The sequence below is a fragment of the Dermacentor variabilis genome, chromosome 9 (genome assembly GCF_050947875.1).
Source record: "Dermacentor variabilis isolate Ectoservices chromosome 9, ASM5094787v1, whole genome shotgun sequence".
NCBI lineage: Eukaryota > Metazoa > Arthropoda > Arachnida > Ixodida > Ixodidae > Dermacentor > Dermacentor variabilis.
In genome coordinates, this window is record NC_134576.1 from 71,364,481 (window position 1) to 71,391,167 (window position 26,687).

The 26,687-nt window shown below is 44.7% G+C and overlaps 1 protein-coding gene across 1 annotated transcript in view; it reads left to right on the forward strand.

Annotated features, from left to right (window-relative positions):
• The first annotated feature begins 15,675 nt into the window (after window positions 1–15,675).
• The window catches only part of LOC142558060 (uncharacterized), a 49,067-nt gene continuing 38,055 nt past the window's right edge, over window positions 15,676–26,687 (forward strand). Inside the window, exons 1-2 of the mRNA XM_075670222.1 lie at window positions 15,676–15,682; window positions 19,885–19,994. The gene's annotated coding sequence lies outside the window, so the exon portion shown is untranslated. The remainder of the gene's footprint in view (window positions 15,683–19,884; window positions 19,995–26,687) is intronic.

Here is a 26,687-nt window from a genome sequence, read left to right on the forward strand (position 1 = left end):
GCATCTACGCCTTGTAAGCACAGTGACGTGCCGATAATTATTTACTGTGCGCTACGCGCCACAATGCAGGCCATGAAACCGTGTTGTGCTGCCATCTCAGCCCGAGAAGATGTATAAGCCAGCGACAGTCAACGCTTTGTTTTCGATAGTGGTGCTCAGTACATCACCGTTGACAGTGCGTTGTGCGCGTTTTATGTTGGCGGTCAAGATTGTTGATGCCTCTCAGCTCGACACCGCGTCGCTGTTGCCGGAAGATAAGTTGGGCGTGGCCCAACTGTAGTGGGTGCGCGCACAAGAGTTACATGCCTCGCGCGGGGCGTGACCTCTGGTTTTGATTGACAGGCGAACTCGTGCTAAACTCGTACATCGCGAAACCCCCTCCGAGTTCAACTCGGGAACATGGCGGCGGCAGCAGCAGCCTGTTTCATTGCATCCAGCGGCAGCAAGCGTCAGTATGAGCGTCTGGACCCGTTCACCTACATGACCGACGGGGAGTTTCAGCGTCATTTTCGCTTGTCGAAGACATCAGTGCGCTGGCTGTGCGACGAGCTAGGCGAAGACTCTCGTCTGCGGAGACAGCGTGGCGGGCTTCATTCGCTCACCGTCGTAGAGCAAGTCATCTGTGCGCTCCGTTTCTACGAGACTGGGAGTTTTCAGAGAAGCGTCGGCGCCGACCGTTACATTGGACGCCATCAAACTACTGTTAGCCACTGTGTCAGAGATGTGTCTGACGCGCTTATCGATGCGGCAGTGCGTAAGCGGTGGCTAGCTTTCCAGAATACTGCGGCTGAGCGAGCATATATAAAAGAATGCTTCCTACTTCGTGGGAACATTACGAACGTAGTCGGGTGTGTCGATGGAACGTACGTAGGAATTAAGGCGCCTTCAATGTCAGCGTTACTGTGATTAACATTAAAGCAATGTTTAGACACGCCATATTGCCAAATTCGTCACTTCTGTGTAGCCGACTTAAATTTTGTGTTAGCGACATCTCACATGCGGCTGCTAATGATACTGACTTTTTCGCTGGTTGATGACTTTTTGCCGATTGTTCTACTTGTCTGTCAGGGTGCCTTCCAAATGGCTCACTTTCTTGGGAAAGAGGCTAATTAAGTATAAAGAGATAAATGGATATCACAAATTGTGTGAAGTAACCTATGAATCCTAATCTCATAAAGAACTTGGGGTTCTTCATAGGTGAAGTTACTTAGTATGCACAATGCTGAATTTTGGTCATGCGTAATCTCTCGACCGCACTATGAAACAGCGAGGCATTGCACAATTTCTTCCAGCGCAAGATGTGGATGTTGCGCCAAGCCGGTTGTGCCTATGCATTTGTGGCGGAATGAAAATGCATTGAGAATCTTAGTGTGTTGGCTTGCATGAAGAAAATACTTCAGATTGTTTGCTCTGTTCACCGTCGATGCATGTGCCAGAGGTTCAGTGTATGTTCTTATTTTGGAGGGGCGGCGTTATTCTGGATGGATAAATTGTATATTTTCGTCTCATAATGGGGCTCTAACTCTTAAGCAGTAGAATAATGCACATCCAATGCTCTGCAGAACTCTCTGTACATGATGTCATGAACCACCAAGGCAAAATTACACATTGGGAGAAATGTGGTGCAGATGCCAATGAAAAGTGCATCTTTAACCCACCATGATAAAAATAAAATTGCAGAGCAAATAGACCATGTGTGCAGCTTTAGAGCAATGATTGCACAAAACGTGATATGCTCAAACGAGTAAACACTTGCTGCAATGCCAAAGTAGGCTGAGCGACATGCAGCGTATATTGGCATTGAACATGTCTCGTAACCATTATTTTTATTGTAAGCCCTCGCTGTCACACCTTTCCCTCCGGCACTCCCTTTACTTAAACGTACACTGTATTTCCTTTGGCGTCAGGAATCAAAGGGGCAAGCATTAACCAGCCTTGCAGCAGCAAGACTGGTTAATGCTTGCCCCTTTGATTCCTGTGAGTTTAGTGGTAAAGAATATGGCACGTGCATACATAAACCTGTGCTGCAAAATTTAACATTTGTAATTTTTTGGAGAGCTAATTTGTTTTGGGAAATTTCAAATATGTGCACCATTGTGGCCTATTAACTAGAGCATTGGTGATGTTGAAGACTGGGTGTATTGGTATAGTAGCTTGAAGTTTAATTGCACAACAATTCGACGGGACACAAAGAAGAGAAATACACACAGCAGAATGCTTTGCTGTGTGTGTTACTCTTCTTTTTGTGCCGTTGAATTGTTGTGCGATCCAACTTCAAATGGAGCATTGGCCTTCCTTGGTGCAGGACCGAGGAAGTGTGGTGCAGGACCGAGGAAATGCCAGTGCGTTGCCACACAATTATGGAAGTCGGAAGGTTTGCAAACAAAGCTTTGCTTTCAAATCCACCTGCTCATGTTATACAAGCACTGATTGAAAGAACCATCATACAAAATAATGGTGAAATCAATGGCCTGTGAAAAGTGTAGTTTGTATATAGACACTGTTGACATAATAGGTGCCATACTGGCCTCAAAATTGTACTGGACAGAGCAGTTTGTTTCCTATGTGAAGCACAACCTCCCATTACATGCTGTGCAGACAACCAAGCTCAGTTTGTTTTGACGTGCTACACAACATTCACTGTAATCTGTTTTTGATTCTAAAGAAGTGCCAAACAGCACCTCTTTTTCAAGGACGTCATGGGAATATTTGGCGATACCTTTTGCAGCCCCTCATAATGGAAGTGTGGCCAGCCAGCTTTGCTTGGATGCCTTTATAGATTTCTGCTCCTGATCATTGTGTGCTATCAAGTTGCAGAAGACTATGCAACTGGTGCAAGGCATTACGTGTTTCTATAGTCGGATACAACTTTAGGAGGCTGCGGAATCTGCACTTTAAGGCAGGTGAACACAAGCCTGCACCGATGGGCACGCACTCTAGACTGACATCGTGCCGCCAGACAGACTAATACCTGCTCGTTGGAGAGGGACTATTTCTTTAGACGTGGAGGCAATCGGCTGCTGCGTTTTGGTCATCTGGGCGGGGCCCCTCCTGTCTTCTGAAGTTTTTTCCGACTGTAAAGGATGCTGCTTTTTATACATCACAAAAGGACAAAGTGTACAATTATTTGGCCTATGAAATGGATACATCAGAAGTGTGCTATGCAAGGGCTTAAGATGTGTGAAGTATAGTACATGCAATTATAAGACAATGTTAAAGAATATGTGGTATCGAACATGCATGTAATGGCACATTTGAATCGGGGTGTGTTGAAGTCATATGCACAGTCTATAGGTGATAGCATTATTAAGCTCCTGCTGTTTCCTGTTTTCATTGTGCATTACACACACTGTTCATCTTGTGGCTAATCAACATGCACTGTATTCTTGCACATAGAAAGAACAAACAGCACAATGACGTGTATGCTGCATTAGTGTATTTCTTATTTACATGGTCCAAGAGTGGCACAGGTTGTCTTATGTTTTTGCCTATTTTGAAGGGACACCAATGCATGTTACAAGTCTCCTAATATGCACATCACTATGTTTACTGCAATAATTTTATTCATGTTCTTGAATAATAAACAAAATATTAAACTGAAAGCTCCTTTATAAGGTGCCTTCTGTGGGCTCGACAGGAGAGCAGTGAGGGCACCGATACTACTCTTGCAGAGCAGCCCTCTGGACCTCTGGCACACTCTCAACAGCACGTGCCTGGTGCTCGCCTACTGCCACCAGGCGGTTGAGTGCCTCCAGCAGCAGAATGTTTTGCTGCAAAAAAGTGTATTGGAATGAATCAGCCGCATACAAACCATTATTTACAAAGAAAAATGCTCGTTGCACTATTAGTACTAAGTTCCCTTAACTGTGGACACCTCTAGTGTAGTATGCATAATAAAACAATGCGTTGGGACAACGTTGCTTTATTTTTAATAACTGGGGTTTTCTTTTTCAGAGCCAATTGTCATGTTTATTAGTGTGCCAGCAGCTAAGGTGGCCCTGCACCTTCACGAGTCTCTACTGTCAGCACCACAAACCTATTTTTGTTCGCTGCAAAACAAATGCCTCACCCTACAATCCCGTCTTATGCGAGCTGATTGCATCCTATGCCTACAAACATCATATTTTTGTCCCATTACGCAATTTTCTACCACCCTCGGCTGTAGTTCTCTCTCCTTGACATCCATTCTGTCCCGCTTATGTAATCACCTGTTATGAATTGGCAACAAGTGATCGATTACGTGCATGGCCTACCTGCTGATTCCTTTTTTTTTCTTAATCTCAACTAGCATATCAGTTGCCACGGTTAACTACACCACTGTCTTCCTGCCTTAATGCTATCTCCAACAATTTTTGTTACTTCGCTTTCTGCACAGTCATTGACATCTCAAGTTTCTTTGTTGACCTCCAGGTTTATGTCCCATATTGCATAACCGGTAGAATACAATGATTCCAAACTTTTTCAAGGATATCGGTAACGTGGCGATCACGATTCGGTAATGCCTTCCATGTGCTGTTCAACCCGTGAAATTTTTGTATAAGTTTCCTGCTTTATACCAGTACCTGCTATTGATATTTCACCTGGATAAAGGTACTCTTCCATAAATTTTGCGGGCTTAATGTCACTCATGAATTTCTGTTATCTCACCAAGTTAGTGAAGGTTACCTTCATCTTTTCCATATTTTCGCGGGCCCACTTGCATGTAGAAGCACGAACACTCATTGGTTTTCACTGCCTTCTTTAAACTGCTGGACATCCAGTTCATTACTACGAAAGCGACTTAATCCGTGCACTCTTATTATGCTAAACATCAAACAGTAGAAATATACTTATCTGCAGTTTGTCGATGTCTCCTTCACTGTGTTGGTAGCGAGATCCATCGTCGGTACCACCTCCTTGTCGCATCGTAGCTATATAAGATGTAATGTAACACTATGTAATGTTCGTGACGCTCGCAGAAGCAGCACCGGACAAGTTGTTTCTTCAGCACTGCGCCGTGAACAGTAGGTGCGCGTTGCGATCTGTAAAATCGCCGAAGCTATTGGCAGTCTTTCGGGGTGCACGGAAAGATTGCTCACGGAGGAACAGAACTATCCAAGAAATAGTGGTCATCGTCGAGCCTGATCACTACGTCGCGCACTGCAAGCTCGTTGTACGAGTTTGTTTACACTGGGCGCCTCCGATGCTTAGCCGCCATGCTCGCCCGGTGAATGGATGTGATGACGCCACCACAGCGTTCCCTCGTGGTATAATGCGAAGCGTACCAAATTACAAATTAGTCTAATGCACATTCAGTGTACATGTTGTAAGCTTTAAAATGCTTCTAAACCACGTTAAACTAACTAATAATATTGTACTAAATGCGTTTGTTTTATAACTCGCTTGTGCATGTAATGCACTCGGTGGAACGACAAACAAGTCAAAGAAGGCACGACCATGCACCGACGGTATGATCACGTGAGCCCCAGTTAGTCGACCGCCCAGAAGGCAACGCCCAAGGAATGATAGCCAGCCAGAGTGAATCTAGATAAACCAATGAAACTGGAGGCTTGTCGAAGGATAAACTATGTCTCGGTACCATTCGTGCTTTCATCTTGGGGTGTCGCCAGAGCTCGTGAAGATCCCGAGTTTCGCCAAACTCGGCGCATCCTGCATAGCACCCATTGTCAGCACAGTGTGCGGCACGGTAACACCATGTGTAAGTATAACTGCCGGAATTGGTGCGACCACGTAATTACCGTCAGGTACAGCTGGTGAGGACAACAAGTCAACGTGCATCACAGATTGAGGCGGTAGGCGAACAAAATCCATGCAGCTCAAACGGCTTGGAGGCGGGTCCACAGGGTCGGCAAGAAGAGGCAAGTCAAGGCGAAGTGAGCCGGTCGAACAGTCTATGAGGGCCGAATGATTGGCAAGGAAATCCAGACCGAGAATGAGTTCGTGAGGGCAATGCTCTATGACGGTGAAGAGAACGACGGTGTGTCTCTCAGCAATGGTGAGTCGGGCAGAGTACATGCCAACAATAGCGACAGTCCCTCCGTCGACGACTTGTACAAGTCGGTTCGGGGCGGGTGTCAGAACTTTCTTGAGCCGACGGCGAAGAGCAGCACTCATAATGGACACATACGCCCCGGTGTCAATCAACGCGCACACAGGAACATTGTAGACGAGAACGTCCAAAAGATTCTTGTTCGTGGGTAAGGGGAAGCGAGAATTTTGAGCCAATGTCGTCTTTGCAGCTTTACCTCCAGAAGCTGCACTGTCTAGTTTTCCGGTCGGGGGTGTGGCGAATAGGTCGGAGAAGGAGCACGGCGTGACGGGGGCGAACGAGATTGACGACGGGAGGGAGAAGGCGGGCAGGAGTAGCGGGGTCGTGTCAAAGGTCTCGCAGGGTCAGATGATGGAGCGGGCATAGAAGGGGCGAAGTAAAAGGACGCGCTAGAGTGGGTGGTAATCAGGAAAATAGTGTATCGGAGAAGTCCAGCGGCTGCGGCAGTGGTGAGCGACATGTCCAATGCGCCGGCAGTTAAAACAGATCGGCTTGTCGTCCACGGTTTGCCATTCGGAGGGGTTGCGCGGAGTATGAAGAACGCGGTGTGGACGTGCGTGGAGATAGAGGTTCCGAGCGTATGGAACGAATGGATTTGAGGCCGAAGTTGGACGACTCTTGACGGAGAACGGCCTGGATCAAGGAGATTGTCGCCGGAGAATGATCAGGTGACGTGAATGAAGGGGCTGCCAGTTGTGCCGCTTCGACCTCACGGCGAATGATGCGGGTCAAGTTGGCACATCGTGACGGCTGGTGGAAAAGGTCGTCACAGGATGACGTAGCAGCTGTTTTGGGAATTCGAGTGATGTGCTGGGATACCCGGCGGCTTTTAGCATGCTCGAGACAGCGGCAACCCTTGAGGATCGCATCGATGCGGTTGACATTCGTAAACACCCGTAAATTGAAGGCGTCGTCAGCAATGCCTTTGAGCACGTGATTAACCTTATCGTCCTCAGACATGGTCGGTTCAGCCTTGGCACAAAGGGCCAAGACGTAGAGAAAGTACGTCACGTAGTACTCGGTCGACGTCTGTACACGTGTGGCAAGAGCTTTCTTGGCATTGACTTGGCGACCGAACGGATTGCCAAAGAGGTCGCGGAGCTTCTCTTCGAAGAGATCCCAGCTCGAGATCTCCTCTTCTTGAGTCTGGAACCATGCAAGTGGAGCTCCGTCGAGGTAGAAAAGAACGTTCGCAAGCATAATAGTCGGGTCCCACCTGTGACTGGTGCTGACACGTTCGTATAAGCGGAGCCAGTCGTCGACATCAGGACTGCCGACTCCGTTGAAAACATCAGGATCACGAGGGGGGGGGGGAGACGGCGACGTAGGTCGGGGCTGCAGGCGGAGACGGTTGCGCAGATGAAGTGCCGCCGGCCGAAGCCGAAGTTGCAGTGTCGCCGTTGCGACCACTGCGAAGCTTCATGACGGGTGCGGGGAACGTCCACCACCACCAAATTAATGTTACGTGTAGCTGGAGCCCAATACTATTTACAATTTATTTTCAGGGAAGCTTACGGAAGGCCAAAATGGCAACGCTATATCATGCGGGCCCACGTCGTCTTCTTCTTCCTCAGTGCAGCCTCACTGTGGCGGCTGTTCCGTAGCAATATAAAAAGTTCAGGTGTGCAATTGAACCTGTTGTCATGTCGGTTTGCATTGACGCTACTAATTTTCATTCTAGAAAACTTCTGGATGCTTAGAGATTTCGACATCTGCCGATTACTGCGCAGATGTCGAAAGATGTCCAAATTACTTCGTGCTTTCTTTTGTGCTAATAAAGAAGGCATGTAGAGAATATCGCAAGAAAATTAGAGGCCAGTCAACGATGTGTGCCACCCGGTTACCACAGCTGCCTTGGCTGTAAATAAACAGCCAGACGTATTATCCTTTTAAATTCGCGCTATGACCGTCTTCTATAACAGAGAATGCGGGGGCATGTTCTTGATTCCTGCTGGTACTATGCAATTTCACGCATAAACTCTATGTACATGGCTTATTGGAGGGTTTTAAAGTGACTGCGTTTAATTAATGTGGCCTGAAACGGCAGTACAAAACGTGCTGATCAGAACGCGGCCATAACAACAAATATTCGGTCCTGCCTCCTCGGTCTCAGGTGGAGAGACCTTATCGGATGAGCCATCCCAGGGCATCAGGACAGCGAAGCGAAGGAGGTAATAGCGACATATGCTTATGCAGGATGAGCCCTCATCTGCGATCAGGCGGAAGTAAAGAAGGGTGGTTTAACATTCGGAAACTGAGTGCTCGTTTATGAGGGACACGGCAGTGAAGGCCTCACGATTAAATTTCACCACCTAGTGTATTCTACTATACACCTAAATCGACGTACACAAGCATTTTCACGCATCGGCTCCGTTAAATATCAGCGCCCTCGGTCAGCCACCAAACCCACGACCTCGTGCATAGCAGCAGAATGCTTGAGTTACTGAGCGATTGAGGCAACTCTCGGGCGCAACTACCTACAGCTATGTTCCGGACGGAGGTTAAGATAGTCCATTGGTCTGCGTTTGCTGACCAAGTGTGTCGTAATTTTTTATTGCGATAACAGTTACTTGGGCACTGAAAGCGCATTTCTTCCGTCGGCGTCACTTTCGCCGCGAGGTTCCGTATAAAGTCCAAGGGTGATAAAATCGTCGCCGCGCCTTCTGAAAGCGTGCAAGGGTGAGCCGGTGATCACGCCTCCACCTCGCGCACGGAAGGAATTAAAGCGGGGAGGAAGCGTGCTGTTTTTCATCGCGAGCAAGGCTCTGGAGTGAGAGTAGCGAGGTGGTAGGGCGCTCTGCTCCGGCGGGCCGGGTGCTCGCGTGCGTTCTACTCCGTAGCGTGCGTTCATTTCGAAAGCCATATGGCACGGCAGAAATCCTGCCATGCGCAGTGTTCTCACGGCTTAGTTCACGTGGAGTGGATAGGTAGGGCAAAGGTCAATTCACTCGCTCCTGCTGCCGAGCTTTCTGCCTCGAGTGTCTTGATAGCGAGTATCCGCGGTTATTGAGTGGTACGCATTCATGTTTCCTTGTACGCGCAAGACCCCATGCTTGTTAATTTCGCTAGTACACGTATGTGTACAAGCTTATAAAGCCGGTAAAAGTATTATGCCTACTTCCTACATCTGTCCACTAATTTCCTATCGCAATCGACGCTTCTCCTTTCGAGCGAAACTGCGACTTTTTTTATTCCTCCGATCGATCCAATGCCGCCAACCAGAGGATTGGCCGGATCCAAAGAACTTCGCATCGAAGAAACTTGTACATCGAAGATATTCCCATTCGATACCGCAATTTGAACAGCGGCAGTGCAGAAGCTGGACATGTTTTTCGTACCGAACATCGGCTCCGCAGCTTAAAACGCCTAAAGTACATATCCGACCACTGTTCACAAATATGTCGGCATCCCACTTACCACTTGAGCTACCCCTAGAGTAAGGTAGCAAACCGGCTGCAACCAGGCTAACCTTCGTATCCTTCATTTCCTCTCTATCTCGTTGCCAACTGGAAGGCGAATCTATTCATTCTTTATATACGCCGCATCGGAGACAACTGCAACTTCGACAGTTGACCTGACAGGATGATCCGAGATGGGATTGTCTGTGGCGCACGTTCAAGTGCAGTACGGAAACGACTCCTAGTAAAGAAAGAGCTAAGGCTAGGAGCCGAAGCGATATCAATATCTGCTGAAGCCGTGGAGAACAATGCGCAAAAATTTCGTCAAAGAGAACACAATTGAAAATGCAAGCGCGTCACCGGCCACCACCGGGAGAAAGCGCCTAAAACGCTGCGTGCCGAGAATGCGGAAGATGTAGAAGCTTGAAACATGAAGCTTACAACGGCCGCTGGCTTCAGGTGCGCTGTTATCACTGTGGTCAAGGTGGACATCTCGCAAAAAAGTATCCCAGTCGCTGCAACAAGGAACTCGGGGCTATTGGACCTAAAGGCCAAACATGAACAGTGCAAGAAACAACATGCGAAGATCACTTTGAAAATGCTCTGATCTGGACATTGCTGTCGTCGCGAGGGAGATGTTTCGAGCCGCCAATTCGCCGCGTATTCGATTGGTGCGGCGTAGAACCCTCAGTGGAAGCAGACACATGATCACCAGTATGCGTCATAGCGCTACAGGTTTTCGATAAGGATTGCAAACGTAGGCCAAACTTGAAGCCTTCACATCTAAAACTCTCGTACTACTCTGGAAGGCTGTCTGTGTTAAGATAACTTCAGCTGATTGTGGCGCAGCAAAGTATGTCAGTTGAATGCGCACTCATAGTACTAAACTGCGCTGAGCTAAACATGTGCGGGTGACATCTGTTAACCCTTCTTTAGACGTTTGGAGTTTCGGCACTGCAAGTCAGTAGAGGCAAAGGGCCAGTGACGGTACACAACACCAGCCCCATCATCGCCATGCACAGTGGCGACGAGCATGTCTTCTGGGATGAATTAAGCCTGACGAAAGGACTCGCAGCCGATATGTACTGAAAGACGGCATTGTTAGCAAGTTTCGCGAGGCGAGACCGCTTCCGTACGGTCTCCGCGATGCCGAGCTCCGCGACGGAGCTCGGCAGAAAACCGTGTTACAGTGATTTCGAGAGCACGGCGTAAAGCTGAAGTATGACAAATACGACGTCAGCCAGCTCTCTGGGGCACCGTACCGATCACCTCGGTCTTCACCCGACGGAAACGAACGTAGAAGCCATCATGAAATCGCAGAGCCCTGACAACGTGAGCGTCCTGGATTACCACATAGGCACCCTACAGTTGATTACAAGCGTTGCGTTTTACCTGTCTCCTTCCTAGGCGTGCACGGACGCTTCGTTCTTGTGACGGCCTATCAGCCGCCGCTATAGTACAATGGTTTGTCCTTTCTTTGTTGAGGTATATGGACATGAAGACACCCGAAGCTTTGCTTCAATTTTAGCATGTCGCAAGGACATTTTAGAAATAGTGAGCACTTATTTTCTTCCGAAGCTACTTTGTGACACCTCGTTCCAGCAATATCTTATTTATAGTGGTAAATAATATAGTGCAATCCTTTATATACTTGGCGCGCTATTCTCTATGGATAATACTGACATGTTTGAGCACGCAACGTCGCTCGAGGTTAAACGCGGAGCTGTTTTGTTGCGCTTTAGCTCTGAAAAGTTTATTTTACACTTGTCAACAAGAACACGGACGATAAGATGCAAACAAAATACCGCACTGAATCTTTGAATGGCCTCAAAGTGTCATTTGACAACATGTTCGAGAAACTGCCCTACCATCCATGTCTTATTTTGATTAGGATGCTTCTCAGCAGTTTTAGGGGCTCTCGCAGTCGCAAGGTCTTCGCAATGATTTCGCGGCCAGACAACTCATGAGCATTGAAAGGCTGTTGTCAACATTGTAATTGTTCCCTTGAAACAGAAGCACGCTCAGTGACGTAGAAAACTGACGCCATCTTGGCCAGTTCATTATGAATACACTTACGCTCTTCAATGAAAAAAATTTGAATATGCATGAAGAGAGTGGTATTTTCCTTACTCGGTTAATGTGAGGCAAGCATGCGCTGTTCTTTCTGGCGACATGTGCCTACGATATCTGGATATATGATCCTTTCTGGTATCTCTATACCCATCGCTTCGCATTCCGCTCCAAATTGGGTGATTCCTCTTTCTGCTACCTCTACTTCCTTCCCTAAACCGCCTTGGTGGTGAAGTGGCTTTGCCGTTGCGTTGCTACACCAGACGTAACGGATTGAAATGTCTACCGTGCTTGCCGCATTTCAATGGGAGCGAAATGCAAGGAAACGTCCCTGTCACATGCATTTGTGGCACTCTAAGTATTCCCAGGTGGCAAAAATTATCCGGGAGTCCCCAGCGGCGGCGTGCCTCATAAACAAAAGCTTGTCTTGACACATAAAACGCCAGATTTCAAAGTGTGTTTGTCGGAGTAGAAAGGGCTTGAGGGTAGTCGTAGGATAAGCGGGTTACCATGGTATTAGGTGCCGACAGTTGGCCACAATTCTGTGCGGAAAAAATTTATAAAGCTATGTATAATCTATCGACAGGACTGTACAAAAGATTGCGGCCATATAGCTATGCGAAACAAAAAAAAAACGAAATTACATCTTATGAACAACACAGTTTCATGTGCCCACGTGCACCGTAGGCCTGGCTTAACACATGCTTCAGCAAAAGTCAGGCAGTGTGTTGCTTTCGTTACATCCTCTCCGAAACTTTTCGAGTGGCTGCATAACATTCTGCGTAATTCCTTACTTTCAGACAAGCTGCAAGATTCTGTTTTATCTGCTGGCTTCTTATTAAGGCGAGTACGAACGATCCATCAAAATACAAGAAATTTGATCGCAAGATCGCTAGGAACAGAAACGCCTTGTACGATATCATCAGTTACTATTTAGCAAGTATATTGTGCATATTTCGATGACATTAATATAGGCAAATACACTGGTCAGGGTAAACACATTTCTCACATAAAGTCATATTATCCAATAGGGACCCACTAAATAAAATAGAGAATGCAGCATGGACGTACGAAGCGTGTATATTTATGTACAAGGGGACGGAGCTTTATAGCCATTTTTCACGGTTAGCAACAGTCCATCTAAATCCCTGCCCCCATGTGTTTGCCCCTCAGGTTCTTCTTGATGATGTCGCATTAAAACTGAAACATTGTTTTCATTTTTATGCATCTTATTTTGCTTCCCACACTAACACACGACATTTAGCCTGCCGCAAGATCGAAGCCAGTATGTCATTCTCAGAATGTTTTTTGCACAAAATACACGACAGCGCTAATTACGCAGTTCATTCTGAGCACGACGTTTGCCCTTTCTGGATGTTCGAATATATTAAATAAAGAGAATACAATGACAGTTATGGTATGGAATGCGTTCGAAGCATGAATGTTCGCTCATGTTAGACTTGCTCTCATGCGAGCCATAAAAGCAACATGCATCAAACAACTGCAGAAATAGAACCATACCATGCATCTTCATTTCACAAGGCCTCTGAAGACGAAAAAAGAACTTTCTACAAGTGTTTCCAGATTGAATGCGTCTAGAAGTTTACGAGGGTGCTTCAAATGCTAGATATGTCGAAACCTATAACACTAGGGTGAATATGTCGTTTCATCTCCCGCACGCATAAAGGCTACTTCCTCGTCAACACAAGTCTACACTTAGTATATTCAGTAAAGTTTATCGAAGAAGGGCCACTGATGTATTCATAACTTGCTTTTATACTCGTTTTTAAGTTCTACCTTCCCAACAGGCATATTAGAACCGCTGTCCCAAGTTGAAATTTAGCCACAAGTTGAAGCGAAGAATATGCACAAAGCTTCGAAAGGCTGTCATCGTTCAGGCGTAAATATTATTCGCGATCTCTTCGTTATAAGAATATAGTTGCGGCGTTGGCTTCTGAACAAGCAAATTATAGTAATAAATCTCCGTGGCTTACATGGTGGAGAAACAGAGAAACCGCGAAACTTAAACCTCTAAAGCCGGACGTTGTTCGGTATCCCAATTATGCCTAATGAAGCCATCCAGCGAAGCTTCATCCTTTCTCCGCCGGCTGTCGTTTCAAGCGCGCTGCTAGGTATGCTAATCATGATGTCGAAAACTGGTTGTCGTCGATTTCAAAGAGTGAGCTTGTACAACGACAAGGGACAGCGCTACAAAACTGCACAACATGTCATTCTAGACTGCGGAATTATAAACCTTTGGGTTCGCAACCATAAAATTGACCTCGCAACTGTACAGCGTTTAACCCAGCCTTCGAAGCGTTCTTTGAGCCCCCTTACGCAAGCTTCGCGGTCAATCACCGATATGATGTAATTGTACGTTGCATAGTTATATACACGATGTCCTTAATTTGTGCACACTTGATAACCCAACCATGGCCGAACAAGGTAAGACGCATTACACAATACCAGGCTTCGATGGCCATGCTTTTCCTATGTTGCTTGCAAAATAATAAGTTATTCTGTCAATACATAAAAATTATTTCTTAGTATAGATGGGGAGTGCAGAAGCCAGGGCATGAAAAACAGTCAAGAGCGTGCGATCGACTCTCTCACTCGAGCATTGTTAATACTTCAGCGGCCCTTGCGTCTTTTTTGTTGCAAAATAATGAAGTTCATTGAGAAATAAACATGCAAAACAAGTTATTGCGAAAAAAATGTGTCGAATCGTGTCCCATGTCCCAGCTTAGATTCGCTACAATAAATAATAAATATTAATCTTTATATTTTAGCTCATTTCCTTTGTCCCCTCTCTGGTCTCATTTTTAGTTCGAACATCAGCAGACGCATCAATATACTCACACATCAACTTTACTTTCCATCCCATTTAATGCGTCTCTAATATGAAGTCGCAAAGAACTCTGCCTCATCATACTCAGTTTCATTTTCTGCCGTTGCTACACAATGCACGTGCGCACACTCTTGAAACCTTTTTTTGTCGAAGAGGACTGCTGTTTCTATGCCATTCAGATACTTAGCGCCACAAATAACAGACAGCTTTGTTACAGCCGCACAATTCCGGCACTCGTCTCCTGCCTTTGTTCACAACGTAGGCCGCCTTCTTGTGCCTACAGCCGAGCCATGAGCACCTACGCGCCTCGAGAGCCACAACCTTCTGTGACTTTGGTTGCGGTCGTCGTTGTCGGCACTAGCAGTTCTCCATCACCGTTGGATCTGTTTTTCTCTAATGTGCAGTGTCGCGCAAGTCCAATGCCAGAAAGAAACTAAGTTTCACCATTATACAGGGGACAACTGCATCGATTATGAAATACCAATGGTGTGCAAATATCTGCAGTAGCGTCAGTGATGTACATGTCGCAGGATTTCCGGCATTCGCACTGGCCGATACAAGCGCAAAAATTTTGATATCACGTGAACACGTTTCCCGGGGGATGGAGAACGTAAATGCTTCGCATTCAGGACTGTTTCAATCATTACTGTGGGCGCTCAGTCTGTCGAGACTCTAGGGTCCTGTACTGTCCTCATTCTCATCGAACGTTCTTGTTGTGTAATCCAATTCGTCGTACCGCACACTTTCTCCGACTATGCCATTCTGGATCGGGATTTCGCCGTTCAGTGCCGGCTAAGTGTTACTGTCGTATCTTTCGAATGAAGTCGGGGGCCAGAATTATGCGTCATCACTAAAACATGTTGCTGGAGCTCTTGAAGCTTACAGCTTTTCAGACATCCGCCACCGCCTCCTTAAATTGTGTTACAACATGCGCGCACCCGTACAAAAGCAAGCCATGTCGCTTACGTTTACAGCGGAGCTGTTTGCGCAAACAAGATGGAGGGCAAACCAGAGCTACGCGAGCTAAAGCATCAGCCAAAAGCGTATCGCCGTGTATGACCCAGCTGCACTTAATCGCGAGAAGTGTCAAGAAGCATTGTGGTCAGAAAATATCTCACTGAACAAAGTAAAACTGGAATACACAATGCTTAGTATGTGTCGCGGTTTGACATTGCGGGCTCTTTAGGCAAGCCATGGAACCTTATCTCAGTCGCTTTCCACCCGTGCAATAGGTTGGCCGCGTGCGGTGAGGACTACGGTAGAGCAGTGTGCATATGACACGTATTACGGACGAAGATCTTGCCACAAACGCGAAGCGTGAGTACCTTTGGTTGGATACCCCTTACCGACTCCACGCCCATCGCAATTCAAGGTGATTTCGGCACAGATGTGTCTGGGTCAAACGGAACGTGGTTTGTAGCGTTATTCCTGGAAAGGTTCGGCATTTAATGTTACACAAACATCAGTGTGCCCACGACGATTCATCGGTCGTGTAAAAACATGACATTGTCCGAGAACCTTTCGAGTGTCGCCACGGAGCCACTGGCTGTACCATAGCGACTCTAAAGAGATTGCCACCTTGGTAAGCAAATAATAAATCCCCAAAAGCAAACAAAAGAACATTAAAAAATCAAAAACGCACTGAGTATGCAACTTAATAAAACAGCAAAAAAATAGTGAAAAAACAAAATTCATCGTGGTATGTGACTTTTATTTTCTATCAACATATATATTATCAAAATATTTTATGTTTACTAGAAACGAGCGTCATGTTCACTGCAATATGTGACAAATGGTTTACTTTTCTGGCCTGATGATATGCCCTGAACAGTATTGCTGAAGTCTCCATTTTTTCCCTTTTCTTCCAGTTATGCGACGTTTCTATTATGCTTCAGTGGTGTCCTCAATAAACTACAAATAACACACTCTATATGTTTGTTTAATGTCAGTGGCCAGTCATAAGTCATGCGTAAACAATGTTCAAAGTGCGCGAACAATTTGCATGTCATTGCATTTATGTAGACGCATGCAAAACATGCGGAGCACGCAGAATTTACCACGTTACCTTGGGGGAACAGTAAACGCTACTCGAGGTCATGTCTAGTGAAGATGGTTGAAATATCATGCTGGTATTCTCGCAAGGCATAATGTGAGTGCATAACACTGAATTTTTAGAACAGCTTAAGCCTGTGCCCGAATTTGTTATATGATGTACGGTTTCAAACGAACCAGTCGTATAGGGGTAACGTTTTAAAGGGTGCGATGTAGAAGTCGTGACGTAGAACGTGCCCACACACTTGGAACTTGTCAGGAGGGCAAACGGAGTTCAATAACAGTAAATTTCGCCCACTTTAAAGATAAAGAAGGCATCTTTTTCACAATCGGTTAGCTGAAGGGCCCCGAATACGACATTAGGCAAGATTTCTCCCCGGAAACTAGCCTGGCCCGAAGAGGTTTACTCGAACTAGGAAAAGCGCAACAATGTTCGTTTCAGCTCCGTTACGACAAACTCATCTCTAGCCGAAAAACCTATGTTTACGATCACGCTAAGCAGTCTGTTGTCAAACGCCAGTCCTAGCAGCAAGTGCAAAAACCACTGAGGCCGACTCAGCGTATTAAGCGCAATCTATCATTGCTCTACACTAACATCCGCAGTCTGATACTTAAACGGGATTCGTTATGCAGCTTCATTTCCTCGTCGTCCAGTAACATAGTAGTATTAACGGCCACATCGTTAAATTACACAATACTTGATTGCGAAATCCTTCCTGATCTACCAGAGTTTGACATTTTCCGAAAAGACTATTGGGATGGAACCCGTCGAGGCAGTGTAGCTATTCTACTCATCGCCAACTTAAGCGCTCTTTTGCAAATGTAAGAACGCCTCTACAAATGATTTGGACGTGCTACCACGCCACTTCACCGCACACGCTCTTCGGCCGTTGTTATCGTCCACACAGCACTGATAGCTCCTTTATTTCGTTTTTTCACGATGCATCGTTTGAACTAAAACGGCTTCTCCTAACACCATCCATGCCACGTTTTCTTGCAATATTCTGAAAAGTAAGATATCAAAGAAAGTACTAACACAATATGATTAAGCCGATTATTCAACTATTAAACGTGAACTATCCGTCTTTCATGGGGAACTTGCCCTTACGTATCAGCAGTGGTTGACCGAGAGTAACTGGGCATTTTCAAAACAGAAATGCTGCGTTTAATACATTTTTACATTGCGAGTATCACGTTAAATGAAAGCGCACGTACCCCCTGGAACAACACTATTTTAAAGCGGTTAAAAAAATATAAAAAAGTATTATTTCGTGTAGCCATACGTTTAGGTTCTCCTTCTGCCTGGGAGAAATATAACGAAGCTACTAAAGAATATAACGCATTTAAAGCACGCACAAAGCGTAATTTCTTTTCTACTACCGTCCCAAGCATGTTGCACTCTAACCCACGGCGTCTTTTGAAAACGATAAAACCTAAACATATTAGCTGTATTTCTCTATGTGATAATTCTGGCTTACCCATTTCTGACTCAAGTGTTCTTGATACCTGCAACCATGCTTATTGTTCAATATTTACAAATGAACCTGCCAAATAAGTGCCAGATTTAGCATTTTTCGATTTTCCACCAATGCAAATATTATTTTAAGCCAGAAGGCACCATTAAGGTTATATATGGGTTGAAGTGCTCATCATCCTGTGGGATCGACGGTATTAATGCCAAAGTTTTAAAAATACTAAATATGTGTGCAGTTGGCTGCTCTGCATCATTTTTCTGCAATCGCTTTACACAGGCACTGTTCCAAGAGACTGGAAAATATGAAAGGTAATTCTAGTCTGCAAGAAAGGTGATAGGTCTTCCGCAGGTAATTACCATCCCATTTCACTCACCAGCGTATGCTCCAAAATCATGGAACATATTATCTACTTTCATGTTGCTAACTTCCTAAGTTCAGTGAAGTTCTTTCACCCTAATCAACATGGATTCAGGAAAGATCACTCATGCGAAGCGCAGTAAGCATTATTTATTCATGATATTCATTTAAACCTCCTCGAGTGTAACAGTCCAACTGACGCCCTGTTTTTAGATTTTGAAAAGGCTTTTGATAGGGTTCGACATCCTCGTCTTTTGCTAAACTGATCACGTCTAAACATCCACCCACTTGTTCTTAACTGGATCCAGTGTTTTTAAGTAACCGAAAACAGTCTGTATATGGTAACAACCTTACATCTTACGTTTTCTCCGTTCGATCTGGTGTATCTCAGGGTGTCCTTGGGGCACTTCTAGTTTGATCAACAATAATGACCTCCCATTCACTGTAACCTCTGCAATACATGCATTCCCTGATGATTGTGTCCTATATCACCCTATCAATAACGCCGCTGACGTCTCTTCCCTTCAGGAGGATCTCTTTTATATTCAAGACTGGTATGCTACATGGCTCATGTCCCTTAACATTAGTAGGACTGTGCACATATCATTCCATAGTCGACCTAACTACATTCCCCTGCCTACAAGACTAACAAGTGTACTACTTCTACCATCGACTCATTCAAGTACTTCGGAATTCACCTCTCCAAAGATTTGACTTGGACAAATCGCGTAAGCCACATAATTCAGCTAACAAAATTCTTGGTTATCTTCGCCGTAACCTCTTTATGGCACAACCACCGTGTACTAAATTGCCTATAAAACGCTTGTGCGACCAAACTTGGATTTGCATGTGGTATCTTTGACCCTTACTAGACTTTGAATCTGTTGAGAATCGTGCTGCTGGATATATTTTTTGAGATTACTCATATGCCCCCCCCCCCCCCCACTTGCGTTTCATCACTAAAATCTAAACTAGACCAATCGCCTTTTGCCTCTCGTCATCGCATCTCTTGCCTATGCCTCTATCACAGTTTTTTTTATTCCATACCTCGTGACAGGCAGCTGGTCGAGCTTGCTCTTCAGGTTCGTCGGACAGGCCATCCGAACTCGGTAATCCGGCCACAAGACCGCGCGACTACGTTCCTGCATCATTCTTTGTCCGAACTGCCCTAGAGTGGAATGGCCTTTCCAGACAAACTGCAATCATACGCGATACAGCCTTACTTAAATCTGCCATTGACTGTTCCGACTCATTTTTCTAATTTCATCACCTGCGTTCCCGCTTTTTACGTGCCCACCCCTCATGTAATATCCCATCTGCACGATTGAGGAATCAATAAAGAAAAATGAAAAAAAAAATACGATAGCAGGTAACTGACAGCTTTTTCAAACAGCACGAAAGAAACACATTCACTATAGATTGTGGTTCTTCAAGGTCTTATAAGTCAGAGGTGTTTTTTAGGAAGTTCTCTGATACACAGGCTACTTACAAGGGTGTTAAGTACTGAGTAGTCAGCAGCGTACCTCATCCGAAAGCGCTATGTCCTGTGTTCCTTCTCGTATTTCGGTGTCATATGCACTGCCGAGGAATGGATAGGTTCCAGCTCGGCAACTCTTCATTCCTTCTGGTCTTCAGAAAGCACTTACTGGGCTTCTTCCAAGTTTGGTGAATCACCTTCACCGGACACAAACCTCTCGCTTACGCACTCTGCCACGGAAGAATGGCCAGTCCCTGAGAAAAACCAGGTATGTTTATATTTATGAAAATTTTCAATATGCTGAACGTGTGACGGGCACTTCATGTATAGCGGCAGACATCCCGAGTAGCATACAATCTTGGTACTCTGCAGATGTCTCATGAGAACTTCTGGCGGCACAGGAATGGAAAGAATAAATAAGGCGCTTGTGATGCAGTCCCAGCGGTTGAGAACTTTAGTACACTTCTTACAACAGCACCTCTCTACGGCAGCTTGTCATTTTTCTACAGACACCCGGCGTGCTACGTATTGCTGTTGTTTCGGTCGACGTGCTTTCCAGCACTTTCACGGTACTTCTCATCCCGGCATTAAGCTGTAAAGAGACTCATGCGTGAACGATACGCTTGGCCCGGTTTATTAACGATGCCTCCGAAATTAGGCACCAACATTTCTCCTTTGTCAAAGGGAAGATACACCGCTGTACAAAAAGTCTCCAAGGTGATTAGTTATCGATGGTGCTCGACCTTGTTGGGACCGTTTATGTATAGAAAGGCTGTCGTAAGCTCATCACGGTCGTTCATCGTTACAGTCACCTACGTCATTGAGATCACGACCGAAACCGTTGTCAATGGATTTGTCAACACCTAGGTTTTGTTCTTTGGAGCTATGAAGCAAGTAGTCACTCACAGAAGACGCCCGTACGAGTCGGTATTGTTCTGCTACCTTTCAAAAACATCAGGCGGACGGCTATCACAGATGATGGATTGCCATACGCATGCAAACGCACTGGTAGAGTGCTTCATAGGCATCAGAAAACAGCCCTAACGGCAGCACTGGATTGATGGACTTCCATTGTTTTTCTTGGTATGCACGCTACGGTCATGGAAGACCTGCACTGTGATAAAACTTCTTTAGTGGGGAAAATTGTTGTTCGGTTTCCAGAATACCTTCTGGGTACCAGACAACCTACACTGTAAGAACACATCTTCCTCGTTTTACAGCAGTTATGCTGGGATTGTGTGACCGAACGCTTTTCCGTTAATAAAGAATGGTAATTTCCGTAGAACGGATAGCCGTAACAATGTTACCGTAATACAACATACGAGTGCTTTTGTATCTAGAAAACGGCAGACTCTGGTATGCTAAATCTGTACTACAACCGCTAAAATACAGGTGCCTGCCGTATACAGAAAATGAAAGATGAAAGACGTTCTGTGCAGCAGGACGTTGCCAATGAGGTTTTATGCACACAAGTGCACTTTTCTTGCAAAATGACATTCTGCAGTCAAACCTTGCCCAGAAGTGCTAACCTTTGAGTTTGAAAAGCACCACAGTGGAAGGCAAAGAGTGCTAAATTTGTTGAAAATTACTCAAAATATTCGGTTACTGGTAAATATTCACACACTGTACTCTACGGGTCTAGTAAACAGGCACCCTGCTTTTACAGTCGTACCAACCATGATCTGTGGCCCAGACAAAAAGAATGCTTATGAAGTTTTTGCAAGAGTATACCCTACTAATTACACCCCATTTCACAGTCCAAGCAGGTAGAGGAGGAGGAGAAAAACACATTATTTTCTGGTGAAGCATGCATAGTCCAGAGGAAAAAAAACTAGTGTACCGTTACCATCGCTGTTCTCGATATCTGTGCACTAGCGCTTACATATAATATAGCAGTTACAATTGTTTTTCCACTAGCACTACAAGCTGCTGCCAGTTTACGAGAACACAGCTGTAATATTTTTAGGGTAATTTAACACTCTGTAATGAATTTATCTCATATGCCACGATTGGAATGGAATATTATGCAAGTAAGTAAAGCGCTGTGCGCCATCCCATACAATGAAACACCTTGGAAGAACCTGAATCGCTCCCTGGGCCGTGATGAGGTGAAGAGTGTTCTATGTAAAATAGTGGACCTGTATAGCCTAAAGCTGTGCAGAGTGCAATTAGTATCAGTTGTGAAGGTTTCTATTTTATCTTGCACACAGTAAAGACCTCCATGCAGCTTTGAAAGACGAAACTCCCCTCTTTTTTGTTGTTTAAAGGTAATGACACATAGGGCCTTAACATGTACACTACGAGCTTGATTCCCCGACAATCGGACCAAATAGCACCACTCTAAGTGTTATGTCTAGAGGAATTTGAAATCCCACAAGTAACGCCGCAAGAAGTGAAGAAAGCCTTGGGGGCTATGCGAAGGGGGAAGGCAGCTGGGGAGGATCAGGTAACAGCAGATTTGTTGGAGGATAGTGGGCAGATGGTTCTAGAAAAAACTGGCCACCCTGTATATGTAATGCCTCATAATCTCGAGCGTACCGGAATCTTGAAAGAACGCTAACATAATCGTAATCCATGAGAAAGCGGACGCCAAAGACTTGAAAAATTATAGACCGATCACCTAACTGTCCGTTGTATACAAAGTATTTACTAAGGTAATCGCAAACAGAATCGGGAACACCTTAGACTTCTGTCAACCACAGGACCAGGCAGGATTCCGTAAAGGCTACTCAACAATAGACCATATTCACACTATCAATCAGCTGATAAAGAAATGTGCGGAATATAACCAACCCTTGTATATAGCTTTCATTGAATACGAGAGAGCCTTGAATTCAGTCGAAATCTCAGCAGTCATGAAGGCATTACGGAATCACGGTGAAGACGAGCCTTATGTAAATATACTGAAAGATATCTACAGCGGCTCTACAGCCACCGTCGTCCTCCGTAAAGAAAGCAACAAAATCCCAATAAAGAAAGGCGTCAGGCAGGGAAATATGATCTCTCTAATGCTATTCACAGCGTATTTCCAGGAGGTATTCAGAGACCTGCAGTGAGAAGAATTGGGGACAAGATTTATTGGAGAATACCTTAGTAACTGGCGATTCGCGGATGATATTGCCTTGCTTAGGACTAAGGCGACCAATTACAATGCATGCTCACTGACCTGGAGGGGCAAAGCAGATGGTGGGTCTAAAAATTATTCTGCAGAAACCTAAAGTAATGTTTAACAGTCTCGGAAGAGAAGAGCAGTTTACGATAGGTAGCGAGGCACTGGATGTGGTAAGGGAATACATCTACCTAGGGCAGGTAGTGAGGGCGGATCCGGATCATGAGACTGAAATAATCAGAAGAATAAGAACCGGCTGGGGTGCATTTGGCAGGATTTCTCAGATCAGGAACAGCAGCTTACCATTAACCCTCAAGAGAAAAGTGTATAACAGCTGTGTCTTACCAGTACTCACGTACGGGGCAGAAACCTGGAGACTTACGAATAGGGCTCTACTTAAATTGAGGACGACGCAAAGGGCTATGGAAAGAAGACTGATGGGTGTAACATTAAGGGATAACAAGAGAGCAGATTGGGTGAGGGAACAAACGCGAGTTAATGATATCTTAGTTGAAATTAAGAAAAAGAAATGGGGGAATGGGCAGGACATGTAATGAGGAGGGAAGATAACCGATGGTCACTAAGGGTTACGGATTCGATTTCAAGGGAAGGCAAGCGTAGCAGGGAGCTGCAGAAAGTTAGATGGGTGGATGAGATTAAGAAGTTCGCAGGGACATCATGGCCAACCTGGCCAGTTGGCGATGTATGGGAGAGGCGTTTGACCTTCAGCGGGCGTAACCAGGATAATGAGGGAGTGTTGTGTGCCTTCTGTCTCACAGTTTCTGTCAAAAATTGTTAGTGTGGGATGCTGCGGTCGGCAGAGAAACTGATTTCTGGGGTAATATAATGTATTAAGTACTGTGATCTCAGTTCTTTCACTACTGTTTAAACATTATCGGGACTTATAGTGAATAAATGAGGAATAAATACAACGTGGATTTCACGTCGCAACCCTCATTAGGTATTTAGTAGCCTGAATTGAAACGGATTCCAAATTTACAAGGGAACACAGATTTTATTCCACTGGAAGAATGGCGTCATGCGAATGATTCTTGCATGTGGTTCTATATTTACGTTTATTTATTTCAACTGGAATGTGTGTGCATTCTCAGGGATATGGCCTAACGTGCTTTAAATTGACTGTTTTCCCACTTTAGGCAAATTGGTGTTCGCAAATAACCTTCTGCATGATACCAAGAACTTGCTTTGCAGGAGTATGTCCAACATTTGTAATATACGAGGCTCCTGAATGCATACCTAAGCTTGGGTGCACGCCGCCCTCTAATCTCATCAGTACGTTTCTGGAACTCATCTATAAGGTTTCTTATGATGAATGTGAAGTTTCTTGTACGGGTGAAACAGAGAATTTAAACAGGTGAATTATACAGCATAAGAATCATGTCAGCATGAAGCAAGCATCAAGAAGCACTGTCCCGTGAGTCGCATAGACTATCAAACAGAATAATTATTTGGATGACTTACAATTTTGGCAGCGGAATGAAATATGACTTGTAATCTATATCTGAACTCTTATTATTCACTCTACTACCACTACCTTCACCAGAAACGTTCATTAGCATTATCTTATCGACGCCAAATCATCCTGGTCGATATTCAAGCCTTCATAAGCTGCTTTTTTACGGCTAATTCTCTGCGTGAAAGAGGTGTCCATATAAAGGCCATACTATATTCTTATTACCCGTTTTTATAAATGATAAGGGAAGAATTTCAAACTTAAAATGCATTGTGCTTGAGTAAGTTCAACGTTTGAAGCTGTTGATTCTTTTTCCCTTTGCCATCGTTGAACCACCTGGTTGATAAGTAGGCAGAAAAGCTGCAGGAGAAAGGTGTTGGCGCCGAATTAGACTTGCGCTCCAGGGGTGCTTTTCCCGGTCGCTGGAGGAACTGCTTGTGGTCTTTGCTTCTGTAGTCAACTGCTGTGGCTTTGGCATTTTTCTTCACGGCCATGGCCATGTGTATGACAACTTGTCGCCACAGGCAGCATAAAAAGCATAATTTTCTGAGCTATGCCTTTTCCTAAAAAGAACCCATTTAATCTGTATTCCTGGCTTTGCGACAAAATGGTATAGTGGCTGGCCAGTCACGGCACCTTAAGTGTAGTCGTGGGCATCTTTCTTGGAAAAATTTTATGTAGTACACAATCAGTAAGAGAAAGGTGTATCGGGAGACTTTCATGTTGATCTAGAATTTTCTTATTGACACTTCTCATTTAAATATTTTAGAAGTTTATTAACTAATTAAGGATGATTATGTAATTAGGCAAAATACAACAAATTATCTCAGTATCTTCAAGCGACGGCAAACGACATTACCTTGGTTCTGTCTAGTTACATGTCAGTTACATATTTCTAAATCTTGGTGCATCATAGTTGGGGCACATTGTATATTACCAACAATATCACGATTTTCATAATCATGTCTTGCGTGTTATTTGTGGCTATGGCTGCTTCAAGTGATTATTCAGTAAGGTGCAAGCAGTTTTGAAGGTTAAATTGTTTTCCAGCAAGGGCGTGCAATCTAGAAAATCAAGCAGAAGGTCAAGTTGGGTTCACTATTGAGATGTTTAAATAAGAAGCTGTAGAAAAAAAAACAGGACACAACAACTAATAAAGAATGCAATATTTAGAAATCTCAACCGAACAAGAAACAAGTATTTGAAAATTCAGAAAAAGGGCACCAGATTATGTCGATTATACCCTTGCTAAGTACTTTAGGGGAAGAAGTTGTTACCACAATTCTTACCACCATTACCTCCATATTACCACCATTACCACCATATTAACGTAACTGTCAACAACTTCCAGCAGAATATTAACACCAATAAATGAATTGGGCTTTGAAGATTCTCGATCTGAAATCCTCAACGACCCTGTTCTGGCGTTTAAGTTGTGGAGCTCACTCGTATTCTCAAAAGCTCACTCGCTAAAAGCAAGCTAGCAGCCATGGTTTCTCTAAAGGCAACATCAGCTTAAGTCTCAAGATAGGACTGACCGACAGGTAAAGTGGATAATGCATGACAAACAGCATGAACGTTCTTACATGTTAACCCGTCGGCTCACTCATGCAGTTGTGAAATTATGTGATGCAGAAACTTGATATATTCATGATGGTTTCGTTACGTGTTTACCCAAGGCAAAAGACCAAGACTGAAGGAAGAACACAACAAAGGCGCGGACTTCCACTCATCGTTATTTGCGAAATCGCCAGAACTATATATGCGAGCGAAAGTAATGAAAAAACAACTTTTGCATTAAGTCACGCATGAAGCCCTAATCCATCGCAGCCAGATACTTGATTTCTTTTTGTGGGGGAAATAGACGGCATGCTGATGCAAAGGTCGCCCAGCCGCTGTATCTTGCCAACCTCAATGATTTCGCGTGTAAGCTGTTCTCGGTGTTTCGAAATTACTACGCAGTTTTCAAATTCAGGGTCACAATGGCAGTCTCTGCAGTGAATGCCAAGATGACCAGGAACTGCGGTATAAATATTGTAAAAATGCCCTTTCAATCGCTCATTTGAACATCTGCCTGTTTGGCCAACGTATTTCTTAATATTTAAACAGGTGACCATTTAAAAACATTTAAACACTGCCGCATATTAACGGAAGCATTTGCCGTATTTTTGAAATACTAGATCCGTTCCGTATCTTTACCTGCAATTCCTCCGTATACAGACAGGAATCTTCCGTAAAATGACGGAATTTTTTTACAGTATACGTATGATAATTTTTGTGCAAAATTTGATCTCCACTTTTTATAACACTGCCATGTTTTTGACTTGGTGATATGCCAAATTAGATATTTTAGAGCCAAACAACGTTTAGAGGTAACA